This window comes from Phyllobates terribilis, unplaced genomic scaffold (genome assembly GCF_046119375.1).
Source record: "Phyllobates terribilis strain yellow unplaced genomic scaffold, ASM4611937v1 Scaffold_4__5_contigs__length_816908805, whole genome shotgun sequence".
In the NCBI taxonomy this organism is placed as follows: Eukaryota; Metazoa; Chordata; class Amphibia; order Anura; family Dendrobatidae; genus Phyllobates; species Phyllobates terribilis.
Window position 1 is genome coordinate 466,814,110 of NW_027362764.1, and position 13,567 is coordinate 466,827,676.

Sequence of the window (13,567 nt, forward strand, 5' to 3'; positions counted from 1 at the left end):
TAAAGCAGACTACATCTCAGCTTAAAATTCTTTGAGGCACATATTTTTCTCCACACAGGGGTACACAGACCTGATAAACTCAAAATTGGTATAAAAATCAGACTACATCTCAGCTTAAAATTCTTTGGGGCAGATATTGTTCTCCATGCAGGGGTACACAGACCTGATAAACTCAAAATTGGTATATAAAGCAGACAACATCTCAGCTTAAAATTATTTTGGGCAGATATTTTTATCCACACAGGGGTACACAGACCTGATAAACTCAAAATTGGTATATAAGCAGACAACATCTCAGCTTAAATTTCTTTGGGGCAGATATTGTTCTCCATATAGTAGAAAAAAATAAGGTTGGGTCTGAGCAGCTTTCTGACGCTCGAATGTACTGTTCTGTCAGGGCAAGACGAGGAGGAGGGTGACTCTCAGGTCGAGGAATGGGATAACACATTGGATGATGATAAGGTTGTAGATTCCACTTGGTTTGAACCCAGAGGCACGCAGCTGAGTAGCGTATGCAAGGAGGTGGAGGAGGAGGAAGACAAGGAGATTACATTGCGTCACACGGTGCAGACACGGAGAGATGCAACCATGACGAGCACTGTATCCTCAGCCACAACTGTGGCTGTGGCCAGCAGCGGACGCAGTCTGCAGCTTTCATAGACGGCAAGAGTTGCCTAGCCTCGGCTTTTTTTGAGACCACAAAGGATGAGCCAACTCGCGTTATCTGCAAACTTTGTTAAAAAAACTCAGTAGAGGGGAAAAAGTGCAATAATTTGACTACCACATGAAAGAACCTTCACATGTGCAATCAACATGCATTACTCTGACAATCTCACTGCAATAAAATGCGGACCTCAACAACCATCAGTCACCCCATCAACTGCATCTGCTGCTTCTTCCTCCTCCTCTGTTACGGTAAGGGGAAAGACCGGGGTATAAGTCCTTTCAGAGCAAGGGATCCGGAACTGCGAGGGCCGTACCTCTTGTTACAGGGGGAAGACAGACTGCAAGCAGAGGAGTCATGTGACAGGGAAGCAGGGGGTGTGTGTCGAGAGAGAGCTGGGAGGTCAGGTGACAGAGGGACTCCTGGTGTGACTAGAGGGAGGAAGAGACGAGTACGTTTTGCGCGGGAAAGCAGAGCTGGATCTGGCTCAGCAGAGCAGCGTGAGAGGGTCCAGGCTCCTGGCTCCAGGACTGGGAGCAAGACCCGAGTGCAGTGGACCGGAGGAGTCAGGCCGACTAGAGAAGAGACGCAGGGTCGGTGGAGCCGGGCTCAGCGGGTAAAACCGGAGACCGCCCGCTGCTGCCAGAAGACAGAGCATTGTTTGGGTGGGGACGTCTAAAAAATCAACACCGGCATCAGCGTGCATCTGCCTGGTGAAGAGCGAGAGTCAGTTAAGTGGAAAAAAACTGTTGATTATAACCGGTTTGACTCTGCTACATCCAGTTAAACTGTGAACTGCCAGTGATAGACTCTTACCTGCTTTTCCCTTGTTTTTCCCCTGATACTCCCTGTGTGGAGATTTACCCTGTTATTATAAACTTCCCCTGTTTATTAACCCCGTATTGGCTGCTCTGTATTTCTGTGTCGCTGCATCTAAAGTGCCCGTGTTACATTACAATGCCAAGTATTGTCATGCAGGTCTCCCACCGCTTAACCTCTTGTTCTTTACGGTTCCAGTCAGACTGAGTGAGAGCCCATCACCTGTAACGGTAGCGGACATGCCTGCTGTTTTTGACCGATCTCAGAAAACTAGCACACCACAACTTTGTCAATCCATCGTAACATGCAGGATATAATGTCTATATATACAATAGGGCTTCAGACATGTTTCACAACATGTGAGATGCTGCTTTGAACAGATCCAGCGAAGAGAAACACACCTAGACATTTCAGGGAGATGACTCCTTCTTCAATTGTTGAAACACTGAATAAGAGGGAGTGACCCTGAAATATCCAGGTATGGTTTTCTGTGCTTAATCCTCTATGATCGGTGAATAAGCCCACACAAACTGGAATTTCAAGGGGGTATATATGGATATGATATCCTGTATTTATTGATATTTATGGCTTAGCATTTTTTTGCATATGCTATTACTGCCAACTGTCTACAGACTGATATTTTCTTTCAAGGGTTGATAGGACTTTGTATACATGTTGCGCTAACACCGTGCCATAAATGAGTTTGGATTGATTTATTTAAAATAAAATTATTCCAATTAAGGATTCACTCTCTAAGCTCAGTTTGTTTGTTTATTATGCCATGCCTTTGCCTTTTTCTTTATTTTTTAATTGGTGCATATATTTGTGTTTCTTAAGATATTTTGTTATACCATGCCTGACAAAGGCACCTAAGAAGTCCCAAAAGCTTGCCTTGTAACATCATTTATTTTTTTTTGCTAGCCATTAAAAAGTATCACCACTACAACATTATCTTGTTTTTCCCACTGAGAGCAATCTGGATTGATCTACGTAATAATCCTGCTGGGTCTATGCTATACAATGGGAGGACAGTGCACAAGTGATGGTTTGTACCTCAAATGAGAAATAAACTGCATAATTCCGGCAGCTTCTTTAATAGCCTGGTAAGAGCTTGGTGCCTGTATATTGGCATTGGTTAACTAAGAAGTCAACACAAAGTCATTACACCACTCTGGAATAGTATTGACCATTAACAATGGGCTACATTATATCGCTCTAGGATACTACTTACAGCTTACAATGGACTTCTTGTATTATCACACATTATATTCATCCATGTGATGTGTACATGTTAACCATATCTTCTATTTTTGAATTGTCATTTACCTAAAGCAATACCAAGTGACCAAGACATGGAAGAATTGAAACGTCCTTGTGAAATAATTTATTATTGCTCTATTCTACATACGAACTGTTGAATGATATGTGTTACAAGCCAGGAAGAATATAAGAACATAAATATAATTATAAATATATGCAAATATAATTTTAACAGATAACAAAATAAGTTTAGTAAAAATAGATTCCCTCGTAAAAACAAGTGATACTTGTATTTCTACATTCATATTCACATTCACAATATGAAACACGCCTAACATTACTATAACAGGCAGGAGTCTTCAAAATTTACAAGGCAAGACATATTGTCTTCATGTATTTAGAATACAAATATTTCTGACACATGAATGTTTCCATAATAACAATGCACATAATATATTACCTGTTTTTCTAATCCTCTGTACTGATGGGTATTTACTCATAGTCAGTAGAAATGTTACATAAAAGAAGGATACATTTTTAAGGCCATGGCCCCACTATCAGCATTTGGTCAGTATTTTTTCTCAGGAGTGGGAGACAAAACCAGGTGAGGAGCAATCAGAGAAAAGGTATAATAGAAATGACTCGCCCCCTGGGCCGTGGGGCACCCGGAACCGGGCTTCTATGCGATGCTGGGGGTAGTAGTGGCAACCCGATCCCGTGGCTCAGGGTGGTCAGACCAAATTGTGGCAGTCTATTTATCAGTGTTTTGAATGTCTGACTACGCCACCCGTGGATTGCGGTCAGGGATGACCGCCGCTGCAAGGCAGACCGCTGAGGCTGGTGTTGGTGTGCAGCACAGGGATAGGATAACTCCCCACGGGAAGAGTGTAGCCTCAGGGCAATGTAGGTGGATGCTCGGGGTGATGGTGCAGGCGCAGCATAAATCACACAGAGTCCAATGGTGCAGTTCAGGCCTTTTACTCACAGTTGATATCCAAGTCACTTCTGTCAGCAATGACTGCCCAAGCCATGCTGCGTCCACAAGGTGAGGGGCTCGGTCAACCCCCAGGCAGTACAGGAGTATGGCACAGGACCCCCTTCTATCCTTTCTCTGGCCTCTCGTACCCCACCAGTGACCACGCTTCTGTCCGTCTGTCTCGGGCCTTCTCTGGTAAAACTTGGCGCCAGTTTCCCTGACCCTATGTGGTGCCTTCCTAGCGGGTGTAGCAAGGCGTCGTACCAATAAATTATCACAACCTCCGGTTCTTGGCTGAGGGATGATTTACCTCCCCCAACTTGGGAATCCGGTAACCTTCCACGGCCTGACCCTTCACCCGAAATAACGTGGGCTTGCAACGGTTGCTGTCCGTTCAGCTTTCTTAGGGTCCCTTCTGCCTTCTTGTTTCTGGAGCCTTTCTACTCCTCTGTCTCTCCTCTTTCCTTCCTTCTCCTTCTCCTCTTCTCCTCTCTGGCCCCGGCCTTCTCTCCATGCCTGCCTCGTGGAGCTGAGCTCAGGCTGAGCCTCGGCTCCCTGTCAGCTCTCACTCCTTTCTGCTCTGCTTCATTGAACTGAACATCTAAGATGGCTCCCACCTTTTATCTGCCTCTCTGTGTCTGAGCTCAGGTGACCTGCACCCAATGAGCTCCTTCCTATGCTCCAGAAACCGTCCCCTCTGCTTCTACATCACTGGGTTCTCTCCCCCCCTCCCCACTCCAGCCAGGGACATGGTCAGTTGTGCCTACATAAATGGGAGCACCGTCGAGCTGTCCGAGGACATAGTAAGTCGTGCCTGCATAAATCGGAGCACCGTCGAGCTGTCCCCCGGAAATGGGGTGAGAGTGTGTATGCAGCTAACTGAGCCCTGGTCCACACTCCATCCTTACCTGGGAGTGGAATATCACACCTCTGGTTGAGGTGCAATACCCCTGTGGCAACCGAACCCCCGATGGTATTTTTATAGTAAATGCACATGCGGTGGATTTGTTTGTGCTAAATCCACTGTGTGTTTTGTGGACAATTTGTCACAAAGTCTTATAACACATGTCATATGCTGGTTCTGCTACAGATCAAGTTGCATAATTGCCACAAACTTTACCCTATACATTGATAGAGTGAAGTCCACAATGAAGCCCTTTGCTCTTTCTTTTTAGTCATTATTCAGATGTCAGTGATTTTTCTCCTACACAAAACGTCTGATAAATTTTCATCAGTATTTTGGATCAGAATTTCATCTGTGTTTTGTCTCTGTGTCAGCTTTTACCATCAGAGTTTCAACAGTTTCTGTAGCATGCCAAAACAAACACTTATTAAAGTTTCTCAAAATTTTTCTAAGGTCTTATTCATGGCAATCTTTTTCACGTATGAGTGTCATCACTGATTTTTGGCTAATGTTTCATCTGAGTTTGGTTCGAATTCGGTCCGTGTCATCAGTTCTTCTTGTACAAAACAAAAGTTTCTCTTAGACTATGTGCCCATGATGCAGACATGCTCAGGATTTTTTCCTGAGAGTTTCTGCATCTCCCTGGCAGAAAAAAACGCGTGCGGATTGTACATGCGTTTTCCTGCCAGGGACATGAGGAAGTGAAACGTTCTTCACATGCATTTCCGCATGCGGGTTGACAAGCGCTTTCCAAGCGATTTTAGCTTCACTTGGAAAGTGCTTGTCAACTTGGTCACACTATATAAATCCATGCAAACGGCATGGATTTATATAGTGTGACCGAAAGAATGGTAAAAAATAAAAAAATAAATCTATACTTACCCTCCGATGTCCCCGGTGTCTTGATTCCCTCCGTCCCGGCTGCCGGCAGCGGTACACTGAGGAACCTGCCGATGTCAGCGTCGCATGACCCGTCACATGACTATGACGTCAGCGCAGGTCCTCCAGTCCATCGCTAGCTGCCGGCATGAAAAGACGAGTGCAGCGGGGGCCGTCAGAAGCTAAATATAATCTTTATTTTTTATTTTACTCTTTTTTTCACAGTTTCTATGGTACCCGGGTCCGGAGGAGAGTCTCCTCTTCTCCAGACCCGGGTACCATCCGCTCATTAGAACGCGTGCATTCCGCATGTCCTTATCTAGTGAAGCGTAATGCACGCGTTGTAATGCAAGTCAATGGCGGCGAAAACGCAGCACTTCTGCAAAATAATTGGTAGTGCTGCGTTTTTTTCTGCAATGATAATCCGCAGCGGAAATTTCCGCAGCATGTGCACAGCACAAGCGGATTATCATTGGGGAGCATGGCAGGCCTTCTACCATGCGTTTAAGTGTTTCTGCAGCGATTTTGCCGCTGCGTAAATGCTTAAAAAATGCATTGTGGGCACATAGCCTAAGGCTATGTGCCCACGATGCAGAAATGCTGTATATTTTTTACGCTTCTCCCTGGCAGGAAAAATGCATGCGGTTTTTACATGCGTTTTTCTCGCCAGGTAGAAGCGTTTGTCAAGCGTTTTTGCATGCATTTCTGCATGCGGGTTATCAAGCGCGTTTCCAAGTGATTTTAGCATCACTTGGAAAAGTGCTTGACAACTTGTTCACACTATATAAATCCATGCAACCGGCATGGATTTATAGTAGTGTGACAAAGTTAGTTAAAAAAAAAAAGAATAAGAATGGTAAAAAAAAAAAAAAAAGATTATACTTACCTTCCGATGTCCTCCAGGTGTTTTCTCTGCCGCGTCCGGTCTCTTACACTGCTCGCGGTGGTGTGAAGGACCTGCACTGACGTCATTTAGTCATGTGACAGGTCACATGACTCAATGACTTCATGGTGGGTCCTTCACAAGAACGCGAGCAGTGCAAGAGACCGGACAAAGGGGAGAAAACACCGGGAGGACATCGGAAGGTAAGTATAATCTTTAGTTTTTATTTTAAATTCTTTTTTTTTACAGTTTCTATGGTACCAAGGTCTGGATGAGAGTCTTCTCTCCTCCAGACCTGGGTACCATCCGCACATTGAACCGTGTGATATCCGCTTGTGCACATGTAGTGATGCGGATGTCACACAGTACAATGCATGTCAATGGCGGCGATTACGCTGCGTGTTCGCAAAATTAATGGACATGCTGCAGATTTTTGAGTGCAGCATAAATGCTGCGGAAAAATCCGCAGCATGGGCATTGACATTGCGGCTTGTCATTGGGTACCATGGGGAACAGATTACCAAGCGTTTCCCAAGCGTAAATTCCGCAGCATAAACGCTTGGAAAATGCTTCGTGGGCACGCAGCCTTATTTTTGAAAGTTACAATCCATGAAAATTGTACCTCATGCTGTTTGATTTCTTTCACAGACTCATAGACTTGCATTGACTATTATTGTAGGTATGAGTGCTAGTGCAATGAAAAACACAGACAGCATTTGTACACGACAAATGGACGCCTGATTGAGGCCTAAAGGCTCTTTCACATGCCGGAGTTTTACAATACCAGCAAAGTGAATGAGATTTCTAAAATCTCAAGCATATGTTGTTTATTTTTAGCTTGCAGATTTGAACTGTGAGGAAAAACGTTTGTTTTTTTTTTCAAATCTGCAGCATGTCAATTATTTCAGCATTTTGCACCTTTTTTTTCATCCATTCAAATGAATAGGAAACAATGCAAGTAAAATGCATCAAAAATGCTTGCAAAAACATATCAATAATGCTACAAAATGTGCAAATCTTTTTCAACGTTTTTACTGCCAACACACTTGTTTTTGCTGCAGAAACACGTGCACATAGTCTTAAGGCTCTTTCACATGTCAGTGTGTCCGGTACGTGTGGTGACAGTTTCCACACATGCTGGAGACACTGACACATGCAGACCCATTCAAATCAATGGTATGTGCATGTCAGTGATGTTCCACGGACTGTGTGTCCGTGTGCTCCACACACTGACATATCTGTGTTTTTCCGGATGCACGGTCTGCAAAAGTGTCTCACGCTGAATAGACACGGATGACATCCGTGTCTCATCAGTGTGACACGTACCGGCACTTGGGAATCAGTGTCAGCGTTCAGAGGATTACAGCGGGGGACATCTCCGGACAGATGAGTATAAGGATTTTATTATTTTATTCTTATTTTTACACAGGGACACTGCGGGAGCAGGCACTACTACTCCCAACATTGTCCCTTGCTCGTGCAGATTACAGCACAAGCAAGGAACAATGATGAGGGCAGCTTTCAGCACCTGGGGCTTGGGAATGGCACTAACTGTAGCGCTGATTTCCAGGCACGTGTGATTCTGATGCGACACACGGGTGGCGCTCGTGTGACACACTCGGACACAGAGGACACGAATATCTCCGATACCGGTTTTTCGGGTGCAATGACCGGAGGTCCGAGAGAGATCCAGTGAGTCACAAACTGAGACAGAGACAGAAATAAACAACACTTTCTTTACTAAAACAAGGATTAGACTAAAATTCAGTATTGAATGAATCAGTCTCAGGTTCTGCCTGGGACACTGTCTCTACTAAATACACACAATCAGCAAGAGCTGAAATCAATGTGCCAATCTCAAGGTTTCCAGCTTGTGTGAATTATTCTAGAGATCTGGAACAATTTTACCTAAACACAGTATCGGTCTAGTGAGGGCGGTATATGGGGACCCCCTGAGATGGCACACTGCATACAATCCTACCACTATGAACAATAATAATGCATGAAACTATATCAATTGCTCTTATACCCTTATTATCAGGATATCCGGATATCTTAAAGTTATGGTACCGTTAACCTCAGATGCACTCTATCATAGGCCTGTGAATCGCGGTGGCTGCAGCTAGTCCCAGAAAACTTTGGTGCCAAAACAAAAACAAAGTTCACAAAACAGCAAAAATTCCTTGTCTTGTCGGACGATGCCGAGCCCACACGCCGGGGACTTTAGTCCTGTAGCCTCAGATTAAGGTCTGGGAAGATCTCTTCACAAAGTCTTGTCAATATCCTCTCAGTGGAAATAGCACCAGAAACCTTCTTTCCTCCCGAAGTCTCTCACTGTTATCCAGTACACCAACTGCGTGCTCAGTCACAGAAATGGATTACTCAGTCCCTTCATCACTCGACACGTGACTACTTCAGCACAAAGTCTATAATCCACTCAGCATGGGCCTCCACAAAACTCCACAGAGCCACACAGTTTCCCCAGCTCAGCACTTGTCCTTAAACAGAGAAAGGGGTAAACAAACTCCACACGGAAGAGTGTAAAGACAGCGTCTTCTTGCAGCTCCTTTTCACAGACTTCCTGTCTAGACTCACACATCAGACGCTCTTAGCATACACACAGTTTCTAGCACTGCCCCTCCTCTGAGCCCAGTCAGGCAAAAGTCACAGGGTCCTAGTGCTCTCCTGCTGTTATCACATTTCACACTCTCACATGCCACCCCACTAGAGGTTGGCGTCCTCGAACACCTCCCCACTCAAAGTCGTCTTGTGCATAGCTTTGTGGCGGTATACCCGCCGTAGCTCGAGTAGTTCTCCTGAGACCCACCCCAACAGGCTCGGCTCCCGAGGGAGCAGAAGTCTCTTCAATGGGAGCCAATGAGGCTGCTCCCTCCTCAGGTGTGGCGCCCGGTGCCACATCATACGGATGAGGTAACTGACCTGATTCTCCGTTCTCTGAAGGACATACCACATTCTCAATACTCTCTCCACACGGGGACAGATCGGTCGCAGGGGGCAAGTAAGCAGGGGCGGAGACAGACCCACCATCAAATTCGAGAGTATTAGGGATGCCCACCACTCGGTACACGGCCTGTGGTTCTGGGGAAACGGGGACGGCATCTTTAAACCAGCACCGTTGTAGCATGTTACGATGAAGATTACGGGATGGTCCCCCTGTCCCCACCGGTTCAACCTCGTAGACTGGAATCTCAGGGCTCAGTCGTTTTTTTACCAGGTACGGAGTCGCCTCCCACCGTTCACTCAGCTTTCCGAACTGTCGTTTCATTCTCACCAACACTCTATCCCCCGGGGAGAAAGGCTCGGTTTGCAGGGGGAGCGTGTCCCTATGGGTCACCTGACTGAGTCGATCACCCACCACCTGATACACCACCCTCAATCGCCGCCGGTGTTCCCGAACCCATTCTGATGTGGTCCGAGGGGGATTGGAGGAGGGATCTGGCATGCTCATATCCTCAATGTCCTGCCCTGGCCTCCCGAACATCAACATGTGTGGTGAATAGCCAGTAGTGCTCTGCACTTTATTATTGTAGGCCCACATCAATTCGGGAAGATACTCAGGCCAGAGTACCTGTTGTTTACCCTCCAACGTCCTCAACATCTGCAACAGAGTCCGATTAAAGCACTCACAAGCTCCATTACCTTGGGGATGGTAAGGTGTTGTTCTCGACTGTGCGACACCATACAGCTGGTACAGCTCCTTCATCAATGCTCCCTGAAAACATGCCCCTTGATCCGAGTGTATTCTTTGCGGACAACCAAACACCTGAATGAAATATCGACACACGGCTTCAGCCACCGACTCCGCCGTCTGATCTCTTGTCGGCACTGCTACAGCATACTTGGTGAAGTGGTCTGTCATTACCAAGCAATAGGAATACCCAGACGTTGAGTATCCTATCAGGACATAGTCAATCATGAGCAGTAGAGATGAGCGTTGTTCGACTCGAACTGTTCGCCAATCTCAAATTCGAGCTGTTTTGGGCGGTGTTCGAGCCGTTCGGCGAACACAAACGATTTGAAAAAAATTTGGCTGTTCGAGGTTATGTTCGATAACTGTTCGTGCACCAAAATCATAACTGGATTTTTTCTCAGTAATCATGAAAATTAATGTTAATACGCAGTTTGAGTGTACAGCGGGGTGGGGGGAGGGGCAGGGGATGGATCTCTGCAGGAATAATGAAGATCTCCATTTTTTTTTCTCTTTCCCGCATTTACAGTGGGGAGGTGCAATCTGTCAGCCTATCAGCAGCGCACACACGGAGCGAAGTGCTTTTTTTCACACAAGCAAGGGCATGTGTCATTGGCAGTGTATGTCACATGTCCTTGCCCTATAAGACCCAGCCATTTTCCCCGTCGCCACCATTTTCTCACTGCTGCAGTTGCGTGTTAGACGGCACCGCTGTTGCTGTGTGCGCCATACCTTGTTAATTTAAAGCCAATTTTCACACAAATCTACAGATATCTTGGGAGTAGGGAATAGTTGTGATTGCAGTCCTTTTAAGGACTAGGTTACAGCATTTCCTATGATTTTAATCAGGCAGGTCTGTGCTCTTAAATAGATAGGTTGGGAGTAAAGACTAATTGTAATTGCAGTCCTTTTCAGGACTAAGTTACATCAGTTCCTATCAGTTTTTGCCAGGCAGGTCTGTGCCAGTGCTGTGCAAGTTTTTTTTCACAGCATTTGGCTAAATCTAGCAAAGCTAATACTTTTTGGCCTATTGCAGAGTGTGTTAGTCAGTGGAGTAGCCTATCTGTGTTGCAAGCTACACCACCTGTGTATAGAATACCAATTTTTTTACTGCACCTAGTGAAGTAAAACCTTTTGGGCATAGCATCATTCTATTAGTCCATCTATACTGACCTCCATCAGGTTGCAAATTGAATATAATTTTTTTCTGCATCTAGCTCTGAAAAAATATTTGGGCTTCTAGCAGTGTGTGGGACTTGTTCTATTAGTCCTTCTATACTGACCTCCACCAGGTTACAAATTGAATATAATTTTTTTCTGCATCTAGCTCTGAAAAAATATTTGGGCTTCTAGCAGTGTGTGGGACTTGTTCTATTAGTTCATCTATACTGACCTCCATCAGGTTGCAAATTAAAAATAATTTTTATCTGCATCTAGCTCTGAAAAAATATTTGGGCTTCTAGCAGTGTGTGGGACTTGATCTATTAGTCCATCTATACTGACCTCCATCAGTTTGCAAATTCAATATCATTTTTTTCTGCATCTAGCTCTGAAAAAATATTTGGGCTTCTAGCAGTGTGTGGGACTTGTTCTATTAGTCCATCTATACTGACCTCCATGAGGTTGCAAATTAAAAAAAATTTTTATCTGCATCTAGCTCTGAAAAAATATTTGGGCTTCTAGCAGTGTGTGGGACTTGGTCTATTAGTCCATCTATACTGACCTCCATCAGGTTGCACATTGAATATAATTTTTTTCTGCATCTAGCTCTGAAAAAATATTTGGGCTTCTAGCAGTGTGTGGAACTTGTTCTATTAGTTCATCTATACTGACCTCCATCAGGTTGCAAATTGAATATAATTTTGTTCTGCATCTAGCTCTGAAAAAATATTTGGGCTTCTAGCAGTGTGCGGGACTTGTTCTATTAGTCCATCTATACTGACCTCCATCAGGTTGCAAATTAAAAATATTTTTTATCTGCATCTAGCTCTGAAAAAATATTTGGGATTCTAGCAGTGTGTGGGACTTGGTCTATTAGTCCATCTTTTCTGACCTCCATCAGATTGCAAATTGAATATAATTTTTTTCAGCATCTAGCTCTGAAAAAAATATTTGGGCTTCTAGCAGTGTGTGGGATATGTTCTATTAGTCCATCTATACTGACCGCCATCAGGTTGCAAATTGAATATAATTTTTTTCTGCATCTAGCTCTGAAAAAATATTTGGGCTTCTAGCAGTGTGTGGGACTTGTTCTATTAGTCCATCTATGCTGACCTCCATCAGGTTGCAAATTAAAATTTTTTTTTCTCTGCATCTAGCTCTGAAAAAATATTTGGGCTTCTAGCAGTGTGTGGGACTTGTTCTATTAGTCCATCTATACTGACCTCCATCAGGTTGCAAATTCAGTATAATTTTTTTCTGCATCTAGCTCTGAAAAAATATTTGGGCTTCTAGCAGTGTGTGGGACTTGGTCTATTAGTCCATCTATACTGACCTCCATCAGGTTGCACATTGAATATAATTTTTTTCTGCATCTAGCTCTGAAAAAATATTTGGGCTTCTAGCAGTGTGTGGAACTTGTTCTATTAGTTCATCTATACTGACCTCCATCAGGTTGCAAATTGAATATAATTTTGTTCTGCATCTAGCTCTGAAAAAATATTTGGGCTTCTAGCAGTGTGTGGGACTTGTTCTATTAGTCCATCTATACTGACCTCCATCAGGTTGCAAATTAAAAATATTTTTTATCTGCATCTAGCTCTGAAAAAATATTTGGGCTTCTAGCAGTGTGTGGGACTTGGTCTATTAGTCCATCTATACTGACCTCCATCAGGTTACAAATTGAATATAATTTTTTTCTGCATCTAGCTCTGAAAAAATATTTGGGCTTCTAGCAGTGTGTGGGACTTGTTCTATTAGTCCATCTATACTGACCTCCATCAGGTTGCAAATTGAATTTAATTTTTTTCTACATCTAGCTCTGAAAAAATATTTGGGCTTCTAGCAGTGTGTGGGACTTGTCCTAATAGTCCATCTATACTGACCTCCATCAGGTTGCAAATTGAATATAATTTTTTCCTGCATCTAGCTCTGAAAAAATATTTGGGCTTCTAGCAGTGTGTGGGACTTGGTATATTAGTCCATCTATATTGGCCTCCATCAGGTTGCAAATTAAAAATATTTTTTTTCTGCATCTAGCTCTGAAAAAATATTTGGGCTTCTAGCAGTGTGTGGGACTTGTTCTATTAGTCCATCTATACTGACCTCCATCAGGTTGCAAATTGAATATAATTTTTTTCTGCATCTAGCTCTGAAAAAATATTTGGGCTTCTAGCAGTGTGTGGGACTTGTTCTTTTAGTCCATCTATACTGACCTCCATCAGGTTGCAAATTAAAAATAATTTTTATCTGCATCTAGCTCTGAAAAAATATTTGGGCTTCTAGCAGTGTGTGGGACTTGTTCTATTAGTCCA